Genomic DNA, 23,421 nt, shown 5'->3' on the forward strand with positions numbered 1-23,421 from the left:
GAGGTAATTCTGAAGCATTCAGAGGGGAACACAGGTGGGCTTCCCAGAAGGGACACTTAGGACAGTGTAGTCTTCGGGGACCTAGTGGCTGGGCCATGGGATCTGGAAAGAGGGTTGATTACAGGTCTGCTGTCTGAAAAGCTGAGGAAACCCTTGCCCTTCCCTCCTCTACTTTTTTGCCCCGCATGGGTTTCTGATTCCCAAAACCTAGAGCTCGCGCAAACCCTATCATTGCCCTAGCTCAACTACTTTATGGATGATTTTTATTTAATTTATTTATTCTGTTTTTCTGAACGAGGTAGTGTGGGATCCTAACCACTGTTTGGAACAGAACCTTTTACCCAGTTTGGTCATGACTGGTCAGAGCCATTTGTTTCCCTGTGAAAAAGGAAAAGGAAGTATTTTAACTAGTGACACGGTCATGTTTCAGTTTGTTTCCAAAGCAGATAGGCTTTTCTCAAAACCAGACTTGCAGACGTAGGGAAAACAAATCAACCTTCTGCCTTTGGCATTTTTAAGCACCCTTAGACAAGTAGGTACCGTGGGCAATTATAGCCATCACCTACCGAGCACTACGGTTGGCCAGACACAGCCCAGCGCCTTATGTGCACACGCCACTTCTAGTCTCCTGCTTCACACTAGGGAAACTTGCAGAGAGACTAAGGTCTGTAACCTCAAATAAGTTGCTGAGGCTGGATGACTCCAAATCCTGTGCGTCTAATTACCTCGCTGTAAGGTGACATGTTGAGGGAGCAAAAAGAAGAGGAAGCAAGGAAGAAAAAGACAGTATGGGGCAGGGGAGAGAAATGGGAGAGATGGCAGTGTGCCTGGGCCCCCAGGACTCACTGGACGCTGTGTGCCTCAGTGGGCTGAGCAGGGCCCAGAGACTCCTCGGACCTCGACCACCCTCAGGGAGCTCGGGGACAAAGGGGCCGTAACCTAAGAGCTTTGACTTCATGCTGGGGCTTCCTCTTAGCACATGTTTATTGAGCAGCTACTATATGTAAGGCACGTGCCAGACAATAAGACACTGTCCGCCTGCAAGGGGGGAAAGCACAGATGCAGAAAACCATAATGTGTTGTGATTAGTGGCTCCACGGGCCAGGGAGCCCTGAACATGGAGTGGTAAGAAAATTTATGCTAACGGGCAAAATATTTTTTTGTCCATTTGGTTTTGTTAATTTCGTACACATAAGATTGAGAATTTCTAGAATTTACCCCCATGGCTATTGTTTCAGGAATGTTTGTATATTTGCAAACCGCGGATCTGTTTGCAGCTGCTCTCTGAGGACCAGCCCAGCACCTTGGCTGTAGGAAAGGATGGGGCCACCTCCCCTTCCTGAAGGCTGCCCTTTGGCCCAGCACCACTGCCATCTGTGGCTTGTGCTGCTTGCCTTGGAGGTGCCAGTGCCCTGGGCTGCTGGAGTACCGTTTCCCAGGTGCTCTAACGGGTGGGAGCAGTCGTGAGCAGGGAGGCGCTTAACCGATGCTTTGGGAATTAGATTGGACCATGTTACCTCTGAGGCTCCTTTCTAACTCTAGGACCCCGATACTGTGCCTACAGGGACCTGGGAACTTGGTGGTCGCCTTGTGCTGATGCCTGCCAGCCCTCCCACTCCTCCTTCCTTCAGTATCTTTGTCATGTCTGTATTTGGAAGATGATCTATTGTGGGAAAGGCCTAATGGGACTTCTTGCTGGGTATGCTCAGTGAGATACAGTTTTTGCTTGTGTTTTAATCTTTTATTTTAGAAGACCTTTGGATCACTATGATCAAGTCCATTCAAATAGAAATTACTTACATCTCCTGGCAGTGGTTAAGCATCTTCCCCTCTGCTCCCTGCTATATTGGTTGAGTTGACTCCATTTGGTAATAACATTTAGGACCCTTTCACATGTTGCTAAATAAAACATTCTCTGTGTCCATGACCAGTGACCTCAGAGAAGCGTTCATCAGCTTAAAGATATCCTTGCTTCAAGCAAAGTTGCTGTATGAAAATGTGGATTGACCTCCAAAATATAATTGTGTGTATCTGTACTTCTTGGCTTTAAATTTAATTCTTCACAGTAAAGGAATTTTGCAACAGAATTCCTTCTCAAGGAATTCAGAATTTTGCTTTTCTGTATACAACTTTCCCAGGCAGTCTGATCTTCCAACTTTGGTGGAAGTAGCTGCCTGTCACTTTTACCTGCGTTGCTCTCTCCATGCCCTACGCAGATGCAGCCTCAGAACCGCAGATGGTACTAGCCCCGGCCTCTACAAGCTTCCAGGCTCTGTCCCGGCTATCAGTCAGGTCTGGCAGTGCCTGGCTGGCCAGCCTCTCCGCATGCAACATTCATTTGCACACCAGCAGCCGTCTGGACCGTGGTGCAGTTGCTCCCCTCTCGTGCTTGTTTCCAAGCTGCTTCTGCGGGCTTTTATGAGGCCCAGGTGCTTGGGCATATGCACCAGGCAGGAAAAGCCAGGGTGGAGTATAGCTTGTTCCCTGGTAGGACAGTGAAGGAGGGCAAGGGATTTGGCTGAAAACCTTACTTATATTAAGGTATGGGAAAGGTGGAAAGGGAACTAATTTATCCGGAGTATACTTTATCAGTACACTGTCATGACACGACAATCTCCTTTAATCCTTATAACAATCTTGGGAGGTTACATATATGATGCCCACTTAACAGGCTGGGAAACACGAGGCTCAGTGACGTTAGGTCGCTTGCCTGAGATCTCTTAGCTGGTGAAGGGTGGAGCGAAATTAGAGTAAAACCCAAAATGTGGGAGTGAGTCTCTGTTTTCCTGGTTCACACCTGGGCTTTGCAATCTTCAAGCCCCGCTTCTCCACGCCCAGGTTTCAGGGGTTGCCTGAATAATCTTACCTGAGAAAGAAGTGCAGAGGAAGAGGCAAGAAAGAAGGAATGACATTTTCCCGGGTTCCATGTCACTGTAAAGAAAAAAATCTTGCCTGCCATTCCAGTTCTACAAGGATCAAGCCATTAGCCACTGCAGTTGCCCACTGACAGTGCAGCCTGAGAGGAATTCAGGATGGAGAAAAACAACCATCCTGTGCTTTGGATATGCCCCTAGATAGTTAAGATGCATATCTCAGGAAGAATTTCAATGACCCCAGATTCTTGCATCTTCCCATATGCAGAAAAGCAGTAAAATCGATGACTCATCTTTTTATGCTTGACTACATGTTTCTCCGGACAAAAAAGTTCATATATACCCTGGCTCTTCCCTTTCCTCTTCGGAGCGGCTCCTTGGAGCTGTCAGAGAGGCTGTCTCCCGGGCTGTAGTCCTCAGTAAGGTCCCAAGTGAAGCTTAACACCGCCTCTCTCTCTCTCTCTCTCTCTCTCTCTCTCTCTCTCTCTCTCTCTCTCTCACACACACACACACACACTCACACTCACACTCACTCACTCCCCAAACTGTGTAGTGGCAAGGAGCATGAATTCTGGAGCTAGACTTCTGCATCATTTACTAGGGTGTGTGACCTTGTGTATGTTACTTAACCTCCCTGGGCCTCAGTTTCTCCATCTGTGCAATAGCGTGACAGTCCTATGTGCTTGGTGTGGCTGTGAGCATTTAGAATCCTGCCGGCACTTGATAAGCAGCAGTGAACACCCTGAGTGTTAGCTGGTACTGTTACTGACTGAAGGGACAGTCTCCGGGGGAGCATGTGTGGCTCCATGCGTACCAATGTGAAAGCACCCCACACATACCCCCCAGCTGCTGCTCGCTGTCTCATTATTCTCTGCCTCATCCCTGGCTCTGCATTGTTGTTCTTATTAGCAACTCTTTGGACTTCCTGGAATAATTTGTTCATTAATTTATCATCTGTTGGGCCCCTTCTCCGCATGTTGCCCTGTACTGGGTATGAGGGCAGGGCCCAGGTTCCTAGAGGTATTTGACCTTGTCCCTGGTTCAGAAGATACAATATGAATGCACAAGACGGTTGGGTAAGGGAAGAAGAAAAGCAGTGAAGTGCTAAATGGCACAGACAGGTGACTCCAGTCTTTGGGGAGAACAAGGACAATAAGTTACCTTTTGAGTCTTTATTACGTGCACAGCGCTGGTTTACACGCTTTACGTGCATTGTCAGCCCTGCAGTCCAGGTGCTGCTCTGGCACCCCTGCTTTGCAGATGAGGACAGACACCCAAGTGTCTCGTCCAAGGGCACATGAGTGAGAGGAGCCTGGGGTTTGGACCCCAGTCCGCTGACTCGTGGGCCTGCATAGGCTGTGTCCCAGCTCATTGGTAGGGTTGTCTAGGCGAGGTAAAGGGGTGCCTGGAAAGAGAGTGAGCACGGCGCACCAGGGCCTCGGTGAGTGAGGAGGCCAGCCTGGTGGGGTTGGAGTTGAGCTCAGTGTTCATGGACCGCAGAGCCACACTGGGGCTGGGTGTTGAGAAATGAGTGAGATGTGTTCCTTGCCCTCTGGAATCTTACTGTAGCTGGGGAGACAGACACACAAATAGATGATTTCAGTGTAGTGTGGTAGGGGCTGTGATGAGGGTAAGTATAGGGTGCTGTGGAAGCAGAGGAGAGGAAACCAGGAAATGTTCCTTTCCCAGCGTCTCCCAGCGTCTTGAAAGGCAAGTTAGCAGTGAGCTTAGCAGTTGAAGGCAAGAAGAGCTAGCTTTCTATTCTTTCTTTCTTTCTTTTCTTTTTTTTTTTTTTTAAATATTTATTTTTGGCTGTGTTGGGTCTTCATTTCTGTGCGAGGGCTTTCTCTAGTTGCGGCGAGCGGGGGCCACTCTTCATCGCGGCGCGCGGGCCTCTTCACTATCGCGGCCTCTCTTGTTGCGGAGCACAGGCTCCAGACGCGCAGGCTCAGTAGTTGTGGCTCACAGGCCCAGTTGCTCCGCGGCATGTGGGATCTTCCCAGACCAGGGCTCGAACCCGTGTCCCCTGCATTAGCAGGCAGACTCTCAACCACTGCGCCACCGGGGAAGCCCTTTCTTTCTTTAATTTCTTTTTAAATTTTTATTGGAGTATAGTTGATTTACAATGTTGTGTTAGTTTCAGGTGTACAGCAAAGTGAATCAGTTATACATCTATATATATCCACTCTTTTTTTAGATTCTTTTCCCATGTAGGCCATTACAGAGTATTGAGTAAAGTTCCCTGTGCTATGCAGTAGGTTCTTATTAGTTATCTATTTCATATATAGTAGTGTGTGTATGTCAACCCAATCTCCCAATTTATCTCTCCCCCCCCCTTATCCCCGGTAACTGTAAGTTTGTTTTCTACATCTGTGACTCTACTTCTGTCTCATAAATAAGTTCATTTGTACCCTTTTTTTAGATTCCACATATAAGCAATATCACAGGATATTTGTCTTTCTGTGTCTGACTTCACTCCGTATGACAAAGGCAGAGGGTAGCATGAACAAAAGCATGGCTTTTTGGGCTTGTCTTGCTAAAAGCAAGGTTGCTCACCTGGTCTGATGGATGCCAGGATACAGTGTGAAGTTTATAAGCAAGGGAGAGTTCATCAGAGGTGTTTGAACACAGAGCAACAGCACAGAAGTAATATTTTTTGTCAGTTAATCTTATGGAATGGGGAGAGATGAAAGTCAGGCAAGACCAGCTATGGGAGGACTTGGCAAACTTTCTCTGTAAAGGGCCAGAAAGTAAGTATTTTAAGTTTCAACGGGCCATATGGTCTCTGATGCAACCACCCGACTCCTATTGTAGTAAGAAAGCAGGTAATTAATTGGTCAATGAATGGGCGTGGCTGTGCGCCAGTAAAGCTTTTATCCCCCACCCCCCAAATCTGAGTTTCATCTAATTCTTCCATGTCACAAAATAGTCATCTGTCGATTTTTTTCCCCAACCATTAAAAAAAATATAAAAACCCTTCTTCACTTGACGGTTGAATTTGGCCCACAGGTCATGGTAATAATTCAGGTGTGAATGACAAGAAACTAGAACAGGATGTCTGCGATGGAGATAGAGAGGCAGGGAGTTGATGCCAGGGGCACTTTGGAAAGAAGACACTGATTAGATAGAGGAGATAAGGAGAGGGAAGAGACCAGGGGACACCCAAGTTTCAGGTTTGGTGCCTTCCCAGGTTTGGTAAAACTGGTCTTGTTTTCCATGTGCCAAGAATGTGACCTGATTCTGGAGAAAAACCCCAGAGATACTGATTCCTTAGGGGCTCCCAGACTGTCAGCACTGTGAATTCTCCCGACTGTCTCACACACGTCTTTGCTGCCTTGGCCTCCAGGTGCTTTAGGCAGGAGGTGGCTGCTGTAGCTGGGTCAGTGGGCCCACCTGTTTGTCGGGGCACAAGAAAAGTTTATCTTTTGGATAACATTTTTAAAAAAATTAATTAAATTAATTAATTTATTTTTGGCTGCATTGGGTCTTCGTTGCGGTGCGTGGGCTTCTCAGTGCGGTGGCTTCTCTTGTTGCAGAGCACGGGCTCTAGGCGCGTGGGCTTCAGTAGTTGTGGTGCGAGGGCTCTGTAGTTGTGGCTCACGGGCCCTAGAGCGCAGGCTCAGTAGTTGTGGCGCACAGGCTTAGTTGCTCCGCGGCATGTGGGATCTTCCCGGACCAAGGCTCGAACCCATGTCCCCTGCACTGGCAGGCGGATTCTTAACCTCTGTGCTAGCAGGGAAGCCCTCTTTTGGGTAACTTTTTTTTTTTTTTTTTTTTTTTTTTTTAAAGAATTATTTATTTATTTACTTTTGGCTGTGTTGGGTCTTCGTTTCTGTGCGAGGGCTTTCCCCAGCTGCGGCAAGCGGGAGCCACCCCTCATCGCGGTGCGCGGGCCTCTCACCATCGCGGCCTCTCTCGTTGCGGAGCACAGGCTCCAGACGCGCAGGCTCAGCAACTGTGGCTCACGGGCCCAGTGGCTCCGCGGCACGTGGGATCCTCCCAGACCAGGGCTCGAACCCGCGTCCCCTGCATTGGCAGGCAGACTCCCAACCACTGCGCCACCAGGGAAGCCCTTGGGTAACTTTTGATGTAGTTTCAGACTTACAGATAAGTGGTAAGAGCAGTACTGGGAGCTCCCTTGTACCATTCCCTAAATTTGTTAATTAGATTTTATTATTTACACTTTGCCCCATTTGCTTTATCATTCTTCCCCTGCCGACCTGGGTTCCCATTCCAGCTCTGCCTTTAGTGGCTGTGGAATCCTGGACCAGTGTCTTAATCTCTCCAGACCTCGGCTGTCACCTCCCTCGTAGAGTCCTCAGTAGAATTTGATGAAATGATATACACGAAATGCCAAGTGTGATATCGCCTGGCTGGTAGCATATGGTCAGTAAATGTTAGTTCTTTTCCTTCCTCAGCACCCCTGGAAGAAGTGAGTCAGTGAAGGAAGCGGGCTGGCAGGGAGGAGCAGGGGAAATCCTGAGTCTAGGTGTAGAGAGAGGGACAAAAACAGTATGTCAGAGATGTGACCATGAGAAGGAGCTGTTTATTATCAAACTTTGACACTAAGATGAGGGTTTAGTTTTTTTGTTTTTTTGTAACTTTATTTTGATATAATTTCAGAAGAGGCAAGAATAGTACAGGGAGCTCTTGTTCCATAAACACACATTGTTTTCGTTTTGCCCCATTTGCTTTTTCATATTTTTTCCTTCTCTTTGAATAAACTAGGGACATTCACCCCTAAATAATTGAGTGTTTATTTCCTAGGAACAGGGATATTCTCTTAGATTTTGACAGGGAGCCTTAGGTTCTAAAATCAGGAAGTGGCATGGTGTGAAAGTACTTGGGGAAGATGGGCTGAAGGCCAGGGGTCCTGTGGGCGGGCAGTTTGGAATAATTTCCACTGGAGGGTGATGAGGGCAAACTGTGACCAGAAGTGGGAGGGATACAGACCCAGGAGATGTTTAGTGGAGTCTTGGGATCGGGGACAGGGAGGGGCAGGGAGTAACTGCGCTGCTTTCTGGCTAGGAGAGCAGCACGCATAACTGAAAAAACAAATTCAGCTTTAGTTTGTACTTGGGAAAATGAAACGTCTCTCCCCTCTTTTGTTCATATTACAGTCTAAGGAAGATAAAGGCCCACCAACTCCTGGCCGATGGGAATAGAGTATCTGCTGCATTCTTTTTTTTTTTTTCTTTCTTTCTTTTTAAGATTTTTTTTGATGTGGACCATTTTTAAAGTCTTTATTGAATTTGTTACAATATTGCTTCTGTTTTATGTTTTGGTTTTTTGGCCGCCACGTATGTGGGGTCTTAGCTCCCCAACCAGGGATTGAACCCGCGCCCCCTGCATTGGAAGGCGAAGTCTTAACCACTGGACCACCAGGGAAGTCCCTCTGCTGCCTTCTTAGAGGAGCAGTACTTGAGGCTTTGTCATGAAGCTAGTCAGTCATTCAGGTTAGGGTTAGGGTTAGGTCTCACGTAGACCTAGGAGTCATTAGTGACAAAGGCAGGTGGTAGTAAAGGATGGTGGGAAGCCAAGGACCAAAACCACTCTTGGGAAGGCGGCTGGGCAGGATCCACAGGGAACCAAGGAGAGGAGTACAGACCAGAGACAGAACTGGGAGGGAGGGAGAGCGCCCAAACTGAGCTCCAGCAGCCGGGAGTGGGAGCGGTGGGTGCTTGTGGGGCTCTGTATTTTCCAGTGCAGGAGCCAGAACTTTAGGAGAGCTTTAAGGAACGCCCTGTGAGCCACCCAGGGTGCTAAACCAGATCAGACTGTCGAGGGTTTAAAATTAGCTTCCCAGTGCCTGAGTGTTTTGTGGAAGAAATACCTCAGGGAGAATATATCAAAGAAGGTGTCTTAGATTTGAGCTTATACTAAGTATTAAAAGACCCGCCCCCTGCCCTTTGTAAAAGAAATGTGTTACAGGGAAGATTGTGCTAGTCTGTCTGGCTTTCAAAATTCCCAGTTCTAGGAATATCTTGTTATAGGAAAGTCTTGAATCCCTCTGGAGTGTTAGGGGTGAAGTAACTATAGGGTTATATTTTGTTTCCACAAACGTGCATGAGCACCTTTTGTGTACTAAACACTGGGACTGTAGGAGTGAACCATGGCCTGCCAGAGCCTGTTCATACCTTGTGGTTAAATTTTAAGGAATTTTGCAAGTTGGTTGTTAAATACAGCTATTATTAAAAATTAATTCTAGGGACTTCCCTGGTGGTCCAGTGGTTAAGACTCAGTGCTCCCAGTGCAGGGGGCCTGGGTTCGATCCCTAGTCAAGGAACTAGATCCCTCATGCTACAACTAAAGATCCTGCATGCTGCAACTAAGATCCAGCACAGCCAAATAAATAAATAAATAAATATTTTAAAAATTATAAACTTATAGTTAAATAAATTGTATTTAAAACAAAGGTAACAAATCCTCAAAATTCATTACTTCCTCATTATTTTAGCATGAACTATGCTCTCAGGTCTCTTGCCCCACATGGTGGAAATACTGTATAATTGTGAACTATGGTACATTTCCTCCCAGCTCTGTGTTCAGAGATGTACGTAGCTTGAACTTGGCCATGGTGGGAGTATTAACACCACAGAAACCAACAAACACTACACATCAGGGCTTAATTTGTTGTTTTGTTCATTGTCTAAGAAAGTGATGAAAAAATGTTAACATTTGCAGTTTAAACTTAAAGTGTTTTGTGTCCATATCTAGTGCATTGTGAATAGCACAAAAAATTTGAGGAAATACTTCTTTTAGTATTTGAAAAACTAGGGTCCAATTCAGCAAAGAAGCTGCTTATATCATGTTTGATATACATGTTCCTTTTTTTTTTTTTGCCCGTGCTGCGCAGCATGTGGGATCCTAGTTCCCCGACCAGGGATTGAACCCGAGGCCCCTGCAGAGGATGTGTGGAGCCCTAACCACTGGACCGCCAGGGAAGTCCCAAAATACATCTTTTTTTGTCCAATTTTGTTTTACTCCTTAAGGTAAATGAAAACTAACGTTCACTTATTTATCAGTTGAGTCCATGGATTGGCCATAGATATGAGTTAGACAAAAAAAATCTATGACAAGTTTGTCTGAGAGTCAATTGGCTACATGGAATTTACAGTAAAGAGCATTATGTATTTTATACTCTATTACTTATTACTATATATTACTATTACATATTTTATTATTATTATATGCTATACATCTTTAATATTTATTTATTTATTTATTTTTGGCTGAGTTGGGTCTTAGTTGCAGCACGTGGTATCTTTTTTGCTGCAGCGCGGGCTTCTCTCTAGTTGTGGTGCACGGGCTCCAGAGCGCAAGGGCTCAGTAGTTGTGGTGTGCAGGCTTAGTTGCCCCTCGGCGTGTGGGATCTTAGTTCCCCGACCAGGGCTCGAACCCGTGTCCCCCGCATTGGCGGGTGGATTCTTAACCACTGTGCCATCAGGGAAGACCCTTGTTGTTTTTTTATATCCACCAGCAAAGCATCCTAGAATTCAGGTTTAGAAGAGACCGCAGACAGAGACTATCAGCCTGATGTTTAGGGGGCGTGCTGGGCTGGGCGAAGGAGCTGGAGAGGGCTCCCTGTCTCCTCTGGGCTGGGACCGGCTCACAGAAGCCCCTGAGTGCAGTGGGGGAATTCCTCTAATGAAATCTTTGGTGAAAAGACTCAGCTTTTCTGTTCTCTTTATTTTATCAACATTTGTTGAGTACCTACTGTGTGCCAGGCCCTGTGTTACTTATGAGAATACAGTGACACAAAAGACATGGTTACTGCTCTAAACAGTTTTATTATATAATTCACATACCATACAGTTCATTAAGTGTAAAATTAACTGGTTTTAAGTATATCCACAGCGTTGTGCAACCGTCACCACAATTAATTTTAGAACATTTTTATCATCCCCCAAAGAAACTCTGTACCCATAGCAGTAACTCTCCACTTCTGTCCAGTCCCTCTCCCACTAGCCATAGGCAACCACCAGTCTACTTTCTGTATCTATAGATTTGTTATTCTGGACATTTCATATAAATGGAATCATACAATCTGTGGTTTTCTGTGACTAGATTTTTTTCACTCAGCATAATGTTTCAGAGTTCATCCATGTTGTAGCCTGTATCAGAATTTCATTCCCTTTTATGGCCAAATAATATTCCATTTTATGGATCTACTACATTTTCCTTATCCATTCAACAGTTGATAGACATTCGGCTTTTTGCTATCTTGAATAATGTCGCGATGAACATTCGTGTACAAGTTTCTGTGTGGACGTGTGTTTTCATTTCTCTTGTATATATGCCTGCCTAGGAGTGGAATTGCTGGGTCTTGTGATAACTCTGTTTAACATTCTGAGGAGCTGCAGAACTGTTTTCCAAAGTGGCTGCACTATCTTACGTTTCCACCTGCACGGTATGAGGCTTCCGGCTTCTCCACATCCTCGCTACCACTTGCTATTATCCTTTTGGTTCTAGCTGTCTTGGTGGGTGTGAAGGGGTATCTCATTGTGGTTTTGATTAGCATTTTCGTAGTGGTTAATGATGTTGAGCATCTTTTTGTGTACTTATTGACCATTTGTATACCTTCTTCGGAGAAATATCTATTAAAATCCTTTTCCCATTTAAAAATTTGGGTTACTTTTTTAATTATCAAGCTGTAAGAGTTCTTTATATATTCTGGAAATGATTTCCTTATCCGATACATGATTTGCAAATATTTTATCCCACTCTGTGGGCTGTCCTTTCACTTTCTTGACAGTGTTCTGTATGTTTCAAAGTATAAAAGTTGTTAGTTTTGACAGGTCAAATTTGCCCTCAGTTCTTGAGTAAATCCAGATTTACATGACAAATTTCTATGCTTTCAGGTGTTTCTGTTGTATTTAACAAGTCTCTACAGTTGAATAGTCTGTAGCCAGTTTCATAACCTTCAATACTTAGACCTTATGTTAGTGACTTTGTTTTAGCTTTTAGAAACTTAAATTCTTATAAAAGCAGAGACTAAGGCATATAGGCTCTTTATAGCATTTTACTCACTATGTTGCTGGTAAAAACAGCCATAAGCTGATGACTCTTAAACACACTGATTGGGGGCCAGGCTTCTGGGAATAGCTGGAGGTTGGACACAGTATATTGAGGTTGTATTTAAGCATTAAGTCAGGAAAATGGAGCAGTGTCACTTCCCATTGTAGTCTTAACTCTCTTGTGTTATCTAGTGAGATTTTCGGCTCTATTTACTCTAGTATAAAGCATGGAATTTAATAACTAGAAGTGTATCTGGGTTATGGAGATAAGTTACCACAATGAAAAATGTGAACTACCTCCTGCCCTGATCCCTGCAAGATACTTTAGTAGTCTACCTTCTCCCTATGCTGTTCAGACAAGTCTAAAAAGCAGTAAGACATCTGACTTACGTAATAGTGTTCTGTTGGCTGTCTCATTTGCTCCCTTCCTACCGCCTGCATAGCAGTAAGTAGGGTAGTATGTCCCCTCGAGAAGGGAGCCAGCTCAGGAGGTGGGCTGTCTCTGTCCAAGGTCGCATTCCCACTAGTCGTGGGGATGCTGGGGTCTCCTTGGGGGGACATACTTGGGATTACTTGCAAATGTGGTTTTTCAGTGCCTCATTTGTTCTGTATCCCTTTCTTTATCAGGTATTTCCATTTCTAAGTTGGGGTAAATGAATGTGTTGACTTTTTTCTTTGTATGTAATCTGAACAAGTGGGTATAAACCATGTAGCTGGGGCCTAGAGGGTGTGTGGAGCATAGGAACAGACATGTGAGGGAGAGGAGACCTGGGTAAGGACAGTGGAGAAGGTGAGAAGTCCTGTCTGTGCAAATGCGGGACAGTTGTGGGGTTTATGAAATAGAGCGGGAGTCAAGTAGTGTGTAAGACAGTTTGAAAATTCCCAGGCTTGTTCACTGTTACCCGTGAGGTATCAGAATGCTTTTTTAGCAAGTGTACTTGTGAAATGAAGCATAGTCCCACGTCTCCACTTTGAACAGAGCTACCTGTGATCAGTGGGTGACAGTGGGTGATGGTGGCATCTTGGATTGCTTCTGGCCTTTCTCTTCTGCAGAACTCAGAACCCTCCACATGGTTTTGTGGTCACTAGGTCAACCCAAGGCTAGAAGTTCTGTCATGGAAGTCACTCTTGGGATGTTTTTGGAACGTCTTTGCCTGCTTTGCTCTTGGTGGGGCAGACACCTGAGGACGGCTGTGATGTGGTTAAATGTGAGGGCTCCAGAGCCAGATTGTCTGGGTTTACGTCCATCTTCTAGCACTTAGAACTGTGTGACCTTGAGTACGTGACTGTCCTGTTTCTTGACCCAAGGATGTGGATAATAACATCTACATCACAGGGTTGTCGTGAGGATTAAGTGAAATCTCGTGTGGACTTCATCACAGAGTGAGCCCATATTAAATGTCAGCTACAATAATTGCTGCTGTTCTTGTTGCTATCATTAATTTGGACCCAGCTCTTATAAGTGAAGTGGGCCATCAGGTTGGGTGTGAGAAGAAATAGCAGCAATCTAGTGACTCCGCTTGTTGAGCTCCTGCGTGTTAGGCCTGCAGTGTGGCTCTTACATGCCTTAGTCCATTTACTTCTCGTGACGTCATGCAGGGCAGTTTCATCACATCACGGAGGGCCGTGCTCAGGTCAGACAGCTGCTCAGTGTGGAGCAGGGCCTCCACTTGATGACCTCATGCTTTCCTTGTCTATGGCCAGTTTGGCAGCCAAAGTAACAGGAAAGTCATCCTTTGCCCAGAGCCCGTAATATCAGCTACTCACATAAGACGTCGCCTGAAGGGAGGTAAGATTTCCAGAACATAAACTTTTTTGGGTGTGAGTCTTTTCTGTTGTGATGATTGAACAGTGAGGAGGAGGAGAACCTCAGGGGCCTTGTCTTTTAAAAAGGCCCATGATCTCCAGGTGCCTATTGGTTTTCCTTCCACCCACAGGCAGATACCCACAGCCTTAACTGCGACCCCAGACTGCGGGGTGAGGGTAGAAGGGGGCTCAGGCCCCATCCTCCACTATCATAATACAGGCTGCTTCAGGATGGGTGCAGGGCCTTGGGTGACCTGCCTGTGTCCCCGCCCCTCTGGGGAAGGAACATATGCTCAGTTACATATTCTCTAGAGACAAGGCCCTTATCAGGTGAATAATTTGCAAAAATCTCCCATTCTGTGGGTTATCTCTTTTTTTTTTTTTTTGGCTGCGTCGGGTCTTAGTGGCGGCATGTGGGACCTTTGTTGAGGCACCCGGGGATCCTTTGTTGGGGCACCCTTTGTTGGGGCACGGGCTTCTCTCTAGTTGTGGCATGCGGGTTTTCTCTCTCTAGTCAAGGTGCGAGGGCTCCAGGGTGTGTGGGCTCTGTAGTTTGCGGCATGCGGGATCCTGGCTCCCCGGCCAGGGATCAAACCCCTGTCCCCTGCATCGGAAGGTGGATTCTCTACCACTGGACCACCAGGGAGGTCCCTGTGGGTTGTCTTTTCCCTTTTTTTGGTGGTGTCCTTTGAAGCCCAACATTCCCTTGCCACCCGGCCCCGCCCTTTTTCCCAGTCGGTGAGGCTTTGCATGTGTGGGATGCCACAGATGTAAGGAGGGGGTAGCAGCCCCTCCCCTGTGCACCTTCCCCTCCCTCTCAAGGTCAAGCAACCTGAAGAAGAGTTAAGATTAAAGACTCGAGTTGGTGGGCACGGGGTCAGGGAGGAGCTCTGCCTAAAAGAATCCGAATCCGGGACTGCAGCCTGGTGTGGCCACGCAGGTGAGCTCAGAGCAGCACGGCCCAGGACTGCCTGGCGCTCCAGGGGCCGGGCCTGGGACCCTGAGCGGCAGGTACTGGCTGGCGGTGCGGTCTGGAGGCCAAGCACCAGGCACTGACTGAGCCCTGAGCACGGTAGGGTGCTTCCCCTTGGGCCCGGCGGAGCCAAAGACTACACAGCCGGCGGCTCAGGTTACAGTTGCTGTGGGAACTGTGACCTTTGAATTTCCTGGCTTATGCATGGAATTTCAGTTGCGTAATTCTACAACAACTTGGATTTTTCCTCTTCTCACCCTCCTTCTTGGCATTTAATTTTTTATCCCAGTGAATGAGATCTGTAGCCCTCTGCCTGTCTGTCTCCTCCTGGGGCAGACAGTCTCACTCACACTCCTTTCCAGGCCGCTCACCCAGAGTGTGCCAGGGAGGAGACCAGCCGGGGCCTGACTGGTGGGTACCTTCCTGTTGTCCCCTGCAAGGCCCTGAGGCTGGGCCAGTCGGCCTGGAGAGGCTTCTGGGCTGGACTGCTGTGCGGGTGTCCAGGATGGGCCCAGATGTCCCTTTGTGTGTATTTTTCTCAAACAGGCCTTGCTTGTTTCTGCTTGTGCACTTGAGTTTACCCTGTTCTGTGCTCCTGGAGCATCCTCCCAGGTGGCTTAGCTAAATTCTCCCCGAACTTCAGTTTCCACTTGCAGTCCTACCCTCTCTGGGAAACCTGTCATCACTACTATGGCCTAAAATTACCCCCCTTCCAGGGAACGACATACGACTTGAACATTTCATTTGGCATTTAATTAGATACTGTCTCAGGATATTTTTCTTGTTGTCTCAAGAACATTTGTCATTTGGGGTGGAGGGGTGGTCTGTTTTTTTTTGTTTTTTTTCTGTAAGATTCTTGAGGGCGAAGGTTTTAAGTCATTGCATTGCTTGTTAAATGGTCAGTGGTTTATATTTGAATGAAGCGTGTGTTCTCTTGGTGTCTGCCATGAGGAAGGCATTGGGCCGAGAGCTATGAGGGACACAGGAAGAAGCAAGGTCCTTAAATCCACTTTCCTTAAGATGCCAAGCCTGGCTTTCCATGATGCGGCCTCGCCTGCCCTGCTGTCCTCTTCTTCCTCTCCCAGTGACCTTTAAACCCAGAGTTCCTGGAAGGCCCACGTCTGTTCTCACCTGATGGTGAGAACCCAGAGTTCGTGGAAGGCCCACGTCTGTTCTCACCTGATGGCCGTGCACCTGTGCCTCCTCCTGCCCCTGCAGGAAGCTCCCGCCTTCCCTCAGCTCCACCCTCCGCCTCAGGCGAGACAGCACTTCGCTCCTGTGGCCTTCCTGACCACCCCAGCTAAGGGTCCCTTGTGTAATTTCCTCTTACCTTCTGCTCTTCTCTCCCCCTCAGACCTCTTCACGGTATGTAAGTATGAACTTGTTTTTCTGTTTGTGTTGACATTTTTGTCCTGATGGCTGTGTCCACCACTGCATTTCCATCCAGCATAGGAGACGTTTTGTTCACTTCTGTACTCAGACCCAGCATGATGCCTGGTATTTGGTAGACTCACAATAAGTGCTAAATGACTGAGTATTCTTATAGAAGCAGATGTATTTTTTTTGAAAGACAAGAAAGAAATGTAAAATGACTAGCGATTTATCCTGTAGATTATAGCGCTCTGGTTGGCTTGCAGTAGACAGGCCTATGGAACCAACCAGTGCCCCTCTCTTGAGATACAAATGGAAACTACTTTGATCTCGGCACAACACGTGAGCTTTTTTCCTTTCCTCTTTCTTCCTTCCATTTCCCTCTCTCCTTTATGCCTTTTTTGGCTTGTCTTAGAAATGATTTAAGGCAGCTTGGGCCCTTGATCTGTGCTGTGGGTAAGGCAGGACTATTATTCTGTTCTGTGTAATTCTAGACGCTTATTTTGGGACCTGTGGGATACTCAGTTTTTCCTAAACTCTCAGAATCATTTTTGAGAAGCAACCTTATGCTACTGGCCAGAACAGCGAGGAGAACGGGAGCTTGGAGCCTCATCGCTCTGCCGATTCCCCTCGGGCAGATTGGTGTGGGTATGTGTGCTCTTCCTAATCTTTTAAAGTGGACTTAAATTCAGCTTTCCCGTGTGCTGGAGACTGTCTTAAATAAAGAACCTGAAGGCCCTGGTGAAGTAATGTCTCCAAAACACTTCAAGCTCATCAGGGAAGAAAGAAGTGCTGTGTAAACTCAGAGTGTAATTATTAATCAGACTTTCCTTTGGTCCTCTTCTCTGCCCTGGGTTTGCCTTCTGCAGCTGCTCGGGCTGCCAGGATTCGCAGACGGAAAGTCCCTGGGCCGCCTCGCCCGCCCTCCTGGCGCAGTGGCCCGGACTGCACAGAAACGCCGCTCTGAGGGACTGGCCTTGGTGTGCAGAGCGGCTGTGTGACCGGGCCCCAGTTCCATGGCATCTCCAGCTGCCTTCCAGGAGAGGGCGGCTCTCCTGCTCATTGTCGGATGGAGTTGGGCCTAGTTCTGAGTCCTTGAGGAGCAGTTCGCTGGCGTGGAGCCCACACGGGGGTCTCCATTCTCTACCCCAGGCCACACTGGTCGGAGCTCCCTTTGGGGGACAGATAAAGGCCCTCTGCAGTCAGAATTGTGTCCGTTCACTACAGTGGCACGTTGTCTTCCTTGTTTTTAAGCTTTAGTTTTCACTTCTGAAAAAGCATCTGATTTCTATAGTAATAATATACATACATTTTAAAAAAATCCAAATTAAAAAAAAGGCCAGGGGCTTCCCTGGTGGCGCAGTGGTTGAGAATCTGCCTGCCAATGCAGGGGACACGGTTTTGAGCCCTGGTCTGGGAAGATCCCACATGCCGCGGAGCAACTAGGCCCGTGAGCCGCAACTACTGAGCCTGCGCGTCTGGAGCCTGTGCTCCACAACAAGAGAGGCCGCGATAGTGAGAGGCCCACGCACCGTGATGAAGAGTGGCCCCCCGCTTGCCGCAACTAGAGAAAGCCCTCGCACAGAAACGAAGACCCAACACAGCCAAAAATAAATATAAATAAATAAATAAATAAATAAATTTTAAAAAGGCCGAATTCAGAAACAGAATTTGATAATTTTCCCTTCACTGCCTTTTCCTCCCCTCCTCTATCCTGAGAAGTCCTATCCCCTAATGCCTGTAGCATTCCTGGCATACAACAGGTGTTTTCATGGTCCTTAAATTGGGGGTGGTGAGAAGAGGTACCAAGTCCAGCTGTCTAAGCCATACAATTTATCAGTGTTCATAGAAGTGTTGAATAATATTTTATTTGTTGTGTCTTCCTTGTTCCTATTTATCTTGTCCTCTATTTCAGCACCGCACCCCACTCTGAGGTAGTGCTTCCTGAACTGTGTTCCACGGACTGTTAAAAGGGGTCTGGAGAAAAGCAAAACATATTCTTAATAAGATGATTGAATTTTACTCAATTTTTTGGTAGGGGGGAGGATTTTATTTATAAACCTTTTAAAAACTAGTCATTTTTGCAACAGTTCATTTACCCATGAGACCTTTTGATTCGATTTGTGATTAATAAACTACATAATAAATTAATAAAATAATTGAAAGAATTATCTAAAATGTTGAATTCATAGTTTGGATCCTTAGGTGTTTTCTTATTTGTCGTTCCATGCTAATCTAAGTGTACCTCATACCTCTTGCGCTCCTTTACTGATTCCTTCTGTAAATTTTAACTTAAAACTGCCTTGTGGTCAAATCTGTTAGAGGAACGCTGCGCTCAGTCTCACCTTGGCACTCCCTGTGATATGGTCGTGGGCACCGCAGCACTATCTGCTCCCTGGGACACCGCGGGCTCACTTCACCATGGTTACTTATTTTAGCCTCACCTCAAAATCCTTATCTCCCTATGAGGCAGATAGTGTTGGTCTCTGTTTTACAGCAGGGAGATGGGGCTTCAGAAGCCTTCCTTCACCGACCGAGGCCCAATGGGGGTGGGTCCCAGATTCAAGTCCAGATCCGTGGACTCTGGAGCCCGTGCTCTTCACACAGGAGCTCCTGGCATCTGCAGTACTGGTCTTTTGAGCAGCTGTGTCCCTTCCGGACAGTGGGTTGAGTTTGTGCCTAGGTCACGGTCCCGTCCTCCCCCCAGCGTGCCTGCAGAGGAGGCTCCAGGCTCGGGTTTGCGCACGCCGGTCACGTTCCCCCTTCCCTCCGCCCAGCTTCATCCCACCCGTCCTCCAGGATCTCTTTCATTATAATAGTTAACTGTTTGTTGTAGTTAAGTTAGCTAAGTGTTTATTGAGTTGAATCTGTTAGAACTTTGTCATCTAGTCTCTACTCGCTTCTGAACTACTATTGTCAGTAGGATTCTCTGCCAGTGATTCACCATGCTTTGGGCAGAGACTGTGTGTGTGTGTGTGTGTGTGTGTGTGTGTGTGTGTGTGTGTGTGTACTGCCCATCGGCCAGTCTTGTGGATCTATTGAGTAGATTCATCAAACGTCATAGCTTGAGTTAATGACATCGCGAATATACGTTCTGCCTTTTCTGCAGTGCACGTAGATGCTGTTGTGATTGACAAAATACAAATTCATTGGAAAATGTTGAATTCGTAGTAGATTTCTTTTATTGTTAGGCATTTTTTTCAAATCAACAAGGTATTATAAGGAATGCCATATATCACATAATGATCAAAAAAGAAATAGTTGATGGTAAAAAGGAGTTATAACTGAAAAAAGCTGGAAACCCCTGGCTGTACCATTCATTTTGCAGTTATGTACTTTTTTGTATTTTTAGTTATTTTGTGTGTTGTCTTAAGTGCTTAGCTGGATCCTAAGCCCCATGAGTGTGGGACCTTTGTCTTACACACCCTCTGTGCCCCCTGGTGTGCTTGCTCATAGTCAGTGCCCAGGAAGTGTTTTCAGATTTGGTTGAGTTCTTAGATCCTGTTTTCCCTGTTCCACTCTATTATTTTACTTCCTTGCGCTCCCTCTTGCTTTTCTTCTTCTGTCGAGTTGTTACACGTAGTGCTCAGCCTTCAGTAGTCTTCCGTCACTTAACGCAGCTGCCTGTCGTGCTCCAGCTGCACACTCAGCAAACATTAGGCAGGGCTGTGGCCCGGTGTGTTACCATTGAATTAATTAGTTATTGAGCATTTTTACCAGGCATTGTGGAAAACGCTGTAGAGATGCATTCTCTCATTTACTTCTTAGAAATACCCTGTGAAGTAGGTACTATTTTCACCTCCATTTTACAGGTGTGCCAACTAGGAATTGGATGGCTGAGCGCGTGGCAGTCAGGATCCAATCTGTCTGACTCCCAAGCCTGTGCTCGGAAGCCTTCTGCTGTCTGTGCCTCCTGAGATCCTGCATGGTTGTTCCCCTAAGGAATTTTCCTTTGGGAAACAGAAACAAGGGCAAACAATACTGCTTGGATATGAGTAAGTATGAAATTGTTTGGAACTGCGAAGGCGCCCAGAGGCGGAGGCGCTCAGGAAGGGCTGGGGGTGGCGAGGGGCTCTGAAACATGGCAGGGAGATGAGCACGAGCGGATTCAGGTGCTGGGAACCACGTGAGCCACGTCCGAGTGAGAGGCATGTGCCCTGGGGTGGGGTGGAGTGGGGTCGCCAAACTGGAGGGAGGGCTGGGTTTCTTGGGGAAAGTGGGAGATGAGATCGGGTAACTCAAGCCAGAGGGACTTGAAATTACACAGGAGACATGATGAGGGATAATAAGTCTGTAGGTTTTTGAGCAGGACATGACAGGGTAAATCCTGTTTAAGAGCCACGAAGTGGGCAGCAGATGGCAGATTCCTCATGGCATGATGGTTCTTAATTCTTCCCTGCCTGTATGCCCTTGGGACCTAGTGTCACCTCTTCTGGTCCTGGGAACAACCATCTGTACAGAGGTCCCGTGTTGGCTGATCAAGCCGCCCTGGAGTGTGGAGAAGTGAAGAGTGTAGAACGTGGAGGTCAGAGACCTGGATCCGATTCCTGACCCTGTCTGTCCCTGTAGCTTACTAGCTGGACGAATTATCTGACCTTTCTTCATTCTTTTTTTCCCCCATCTGTAATTTGCAGATAACCCTATGATGACTCACAGGGTTGTTTCAGGATGAAGATCTAGCAGATGTAAGTACAGAGGCTGTTTAGTCTAGTGGTTCCAGACTTCCTGGGGTTAAGTGCCAGCTATATCATTCACTGTGTGACTTTGGGCAAGTTACTTAACTTTTCTGTGTCTCCTTTTTCTTATCTATAAAATCAGCCTAAAAATTGTACCTACCTCACAAGGAGAATTAAATGAGGAAAGATAGGTAGCTGGCTCTTAAACATGCCTGGTGTGTGGTAATGTGATTAATAAATTGCAGCTGATATTTTTGATAGTATCATTATTACCACCATCACAGTACTTGGTTTGGAGTAGGGACTTTCTTTGAGGCAGGAGACCAAAAAATAAAGCCTCCCAACTATATGGTAAGAAACTACCTCTGATCGCTGTGTGGAAATGATGTGACTTCAGAGCTTCTCTTAAGCACTGAAATTATAACCATCTTGTGCCAATTTCAGGATCTTTTAGAGATCCCAGGTATTACTGAAATCCTTTAAAAAGTCAGCCATTGTTTTCTTTTCTTTTCTTTTCTTTTTTTTTGGGGGGAGAAGGAAGGATTTATTACTTGCAGCAAGTAAGGAGAATACTGGAGATCTTTCCCAAAGCAGTGTCTCAGTCATTGTTTTGTTTTGTTTTGTTTTTAAAATAAATTTATTTATTTATATTTTTAATTTTTGGCTGCGTTGAGTCTTCGTTGTGGGGCGTGGGCTTCGCATTGCGGTGGCCTCTCTTGCTGAGGAGCATGGGCTCTAGGCGCGTGGGCTTCAGTATTTGTGGCTCATGAGCTCAGTAGTTCTGGCTCACGGGCTCTAGAGCGCAGGCTCAGTAGTTGTGGTACACAGGCTTAGTTGCTCCGCGGCATGTGGTATCTTCCCGGGCCAGGGCTCGAACCTGCGTCCCCTGCATTGGCAGGGCAGATTCTGAGAACACCAGGGAAGTCCTCAGTCATTGTTTTTTGATATAGGACTCTTGCAGTCGCAACACTTCTTAGGCACAGAAGTATTCCCCTTCTCTTTTTTTTTTTTTAAAGTATTTATTTATTTATTTATTTTGGCTCCTCCGGGTCTTATTTGCGGCACACGGGATCTTCATTGCAGCATGTGGGATTCTTAGCTGCAGCATGCAGACTCTTGGTTGCGGCTTTTGGGATCCAGTTGCCGGTCCAGGGATGGAACCCGGGCCCCCTGCATTGGGAGCGCGGAGTCTTACCCACTGGACGACCAGGGAAGGGAAGTCCCTCCCCTTCTCTTTTAAACAAAGATGGGGAGAGAGGGAGAGGAGAGAGAAGTCTGGATTTCCTCTGGCCACACAGTTGCCTCTGTTGGAGGACTTGCTACTGCAGGGCAGGGCAGCAGATACCTGCCTGTATGGGCAAGATCAGCTCTGCTGGATCTGCCCTGGGCATGGGCAGTGCAGAGGCCCCACAGTGAGCTCTGCGCCTGCTTTGTGCCCCTGCAGGCGGGACCTTTCTGTTCAGGACTGTTTCCCTTCCCCTCGACCCAGACCTCAACCAGCCACGTTTAGCTTTAGCAGGACAGTCAAACTGAGCAGCCTTCTGGCTGCTTTGAAAAGCCCTCAAGCCCTGTTCTTGAACCAGCAGTTGTGTCTGAGTCTTGAATTTATCTGTGTGGAGCAATTCTTTCCTTTTATTTTATTTTTTTTAAACAAAAGTCAAATTGTTGGACCTTGTCCTTTGTAGATGAAGTGAGAGTTGCTTTCTGAGGACTGGTTCATACCAGAAACCAGCTGCTTTTAAATTGCTGTGGATCTTTAAAGGGACAGTTTATTTGTGGATCCAATTCCCTGTCCACACAACCTGGGTGTCTGTAGGATTCTGGTGTAGGCTGCGACGGTGTTGAGGTGGGTGACGGCTGGCAGAGGCGTGAGTCTGGTTTTAAGACTTTCATCTCAGGTAGGGTCAAAGTCTTGTGGAGCTAATCCCTTTGACTCCCCTGCCCCCCATTACGGTTGGTAATAAGTATGGACGTGTGCCATGTGCAGAGATGGTGGACAAAACCCAGATGCTCGCATTAGCCCCGTGGGCAGATGATCAAACAGAAGAAGCCTCGTTTGAGGGCAGTGGTGTCTTACCTGGAGCAGTGTCCTCCGTTAGCAGTTACTTTGTGAATCGCCAGAAGACTCGGCTTGTGCATATTTGGCCTCAACCGTGCAAGATCAAAGTGCATCAGAAGGATGTACAGGAGGACAGCCTGTCGGAGCAGGGCTGGCTGCTGCAGACCAGAGTGGCAGAGTGATACAGCAGACTGGCCTTGCTCCAGCTTTGCCCTCCTTGGTTCTCGCACTGGGGCTGAGGAGGAGAGGCGGGTTTTGGGTAACGACTGGCTCCTTCTTCATCCTTGTGAGGACACGGGATTCCAGCTCAGTAGTATACTGCTTTGAATATACTCCACTTACAATGTCCTGTGGCTTGGGCTTAGGAAACCAACCTGCCTTTGCCTTGGGGACGCATAGAAGGGCGTCTCTGTGAGCACCTTGGTCGTCATTGCCATTGCACTGAAGAGTCTGTGAGGGGCTCAGAATTGCCCTGTCTTATAAATGCAGCGGAGAGGGGCCACATCCTTAAATACACCCTTAGGTACCTGACCCTCAGCTGGCTGCTCAGTTGTCTGGAGCCTGAGCATCTTCCCTGGGAGGCTGATGCTCAGTCTGTGGCATTTTGGAGTGTGGGTTAGGGTGGGAGGTGGCAGAAGAAGCTTTC

General features: G+C 47.0%; 1 protein-coding gene across 27 annotated transcripts in view; it reads left to right on the forward strand.

Annotated features, from left to right (window-relative positions):
- Positions 1–23,421, forward strand: part of MICAL3 (microtubule associated monooxygenase, calponin and LIM domain containing 3) — a 176,124-nt gene that overhangs the window by 6,038 nt on the left and 146,665 nt on the right. For 24 of the 27 annotated variants that reach the window (XM_082350068.1, XM_082350056.1, XM_082350045.1 and 21 more), the window contains exons 2-3: positions 19,853–20,035; positions 20,675–20,725. The exons of 1 other annotated variant lie outside the window; for it this stretch is intronic. The gene's annotated coding sequence lies outside the window, so the exon portion shown is untranslated. Of the gene's footprint in view, positions 1–15,797; positions 16,039–19,852; positions 20,036–20,674; positions 20,726–23,421 lie in introns of those variants that run through there. 2 more of the 27 variants (XM_082350065.1, XM_082350066.1) reach the window with 2 other exon arrangements.

Source organism: Balaenoptera borealis (genome assembly GCF_965194805.1).
Source record: "Balaenoptera borealis genome assembly, chromosome: 13".
Taxonomy (NCBI): domain Eukaryota; kingdom Metazoa; phylum Chordata; class Mammalia; order Artiodactyla; family Balaenopteridae; genus Balaenoptera; species Balaenoptera borealis.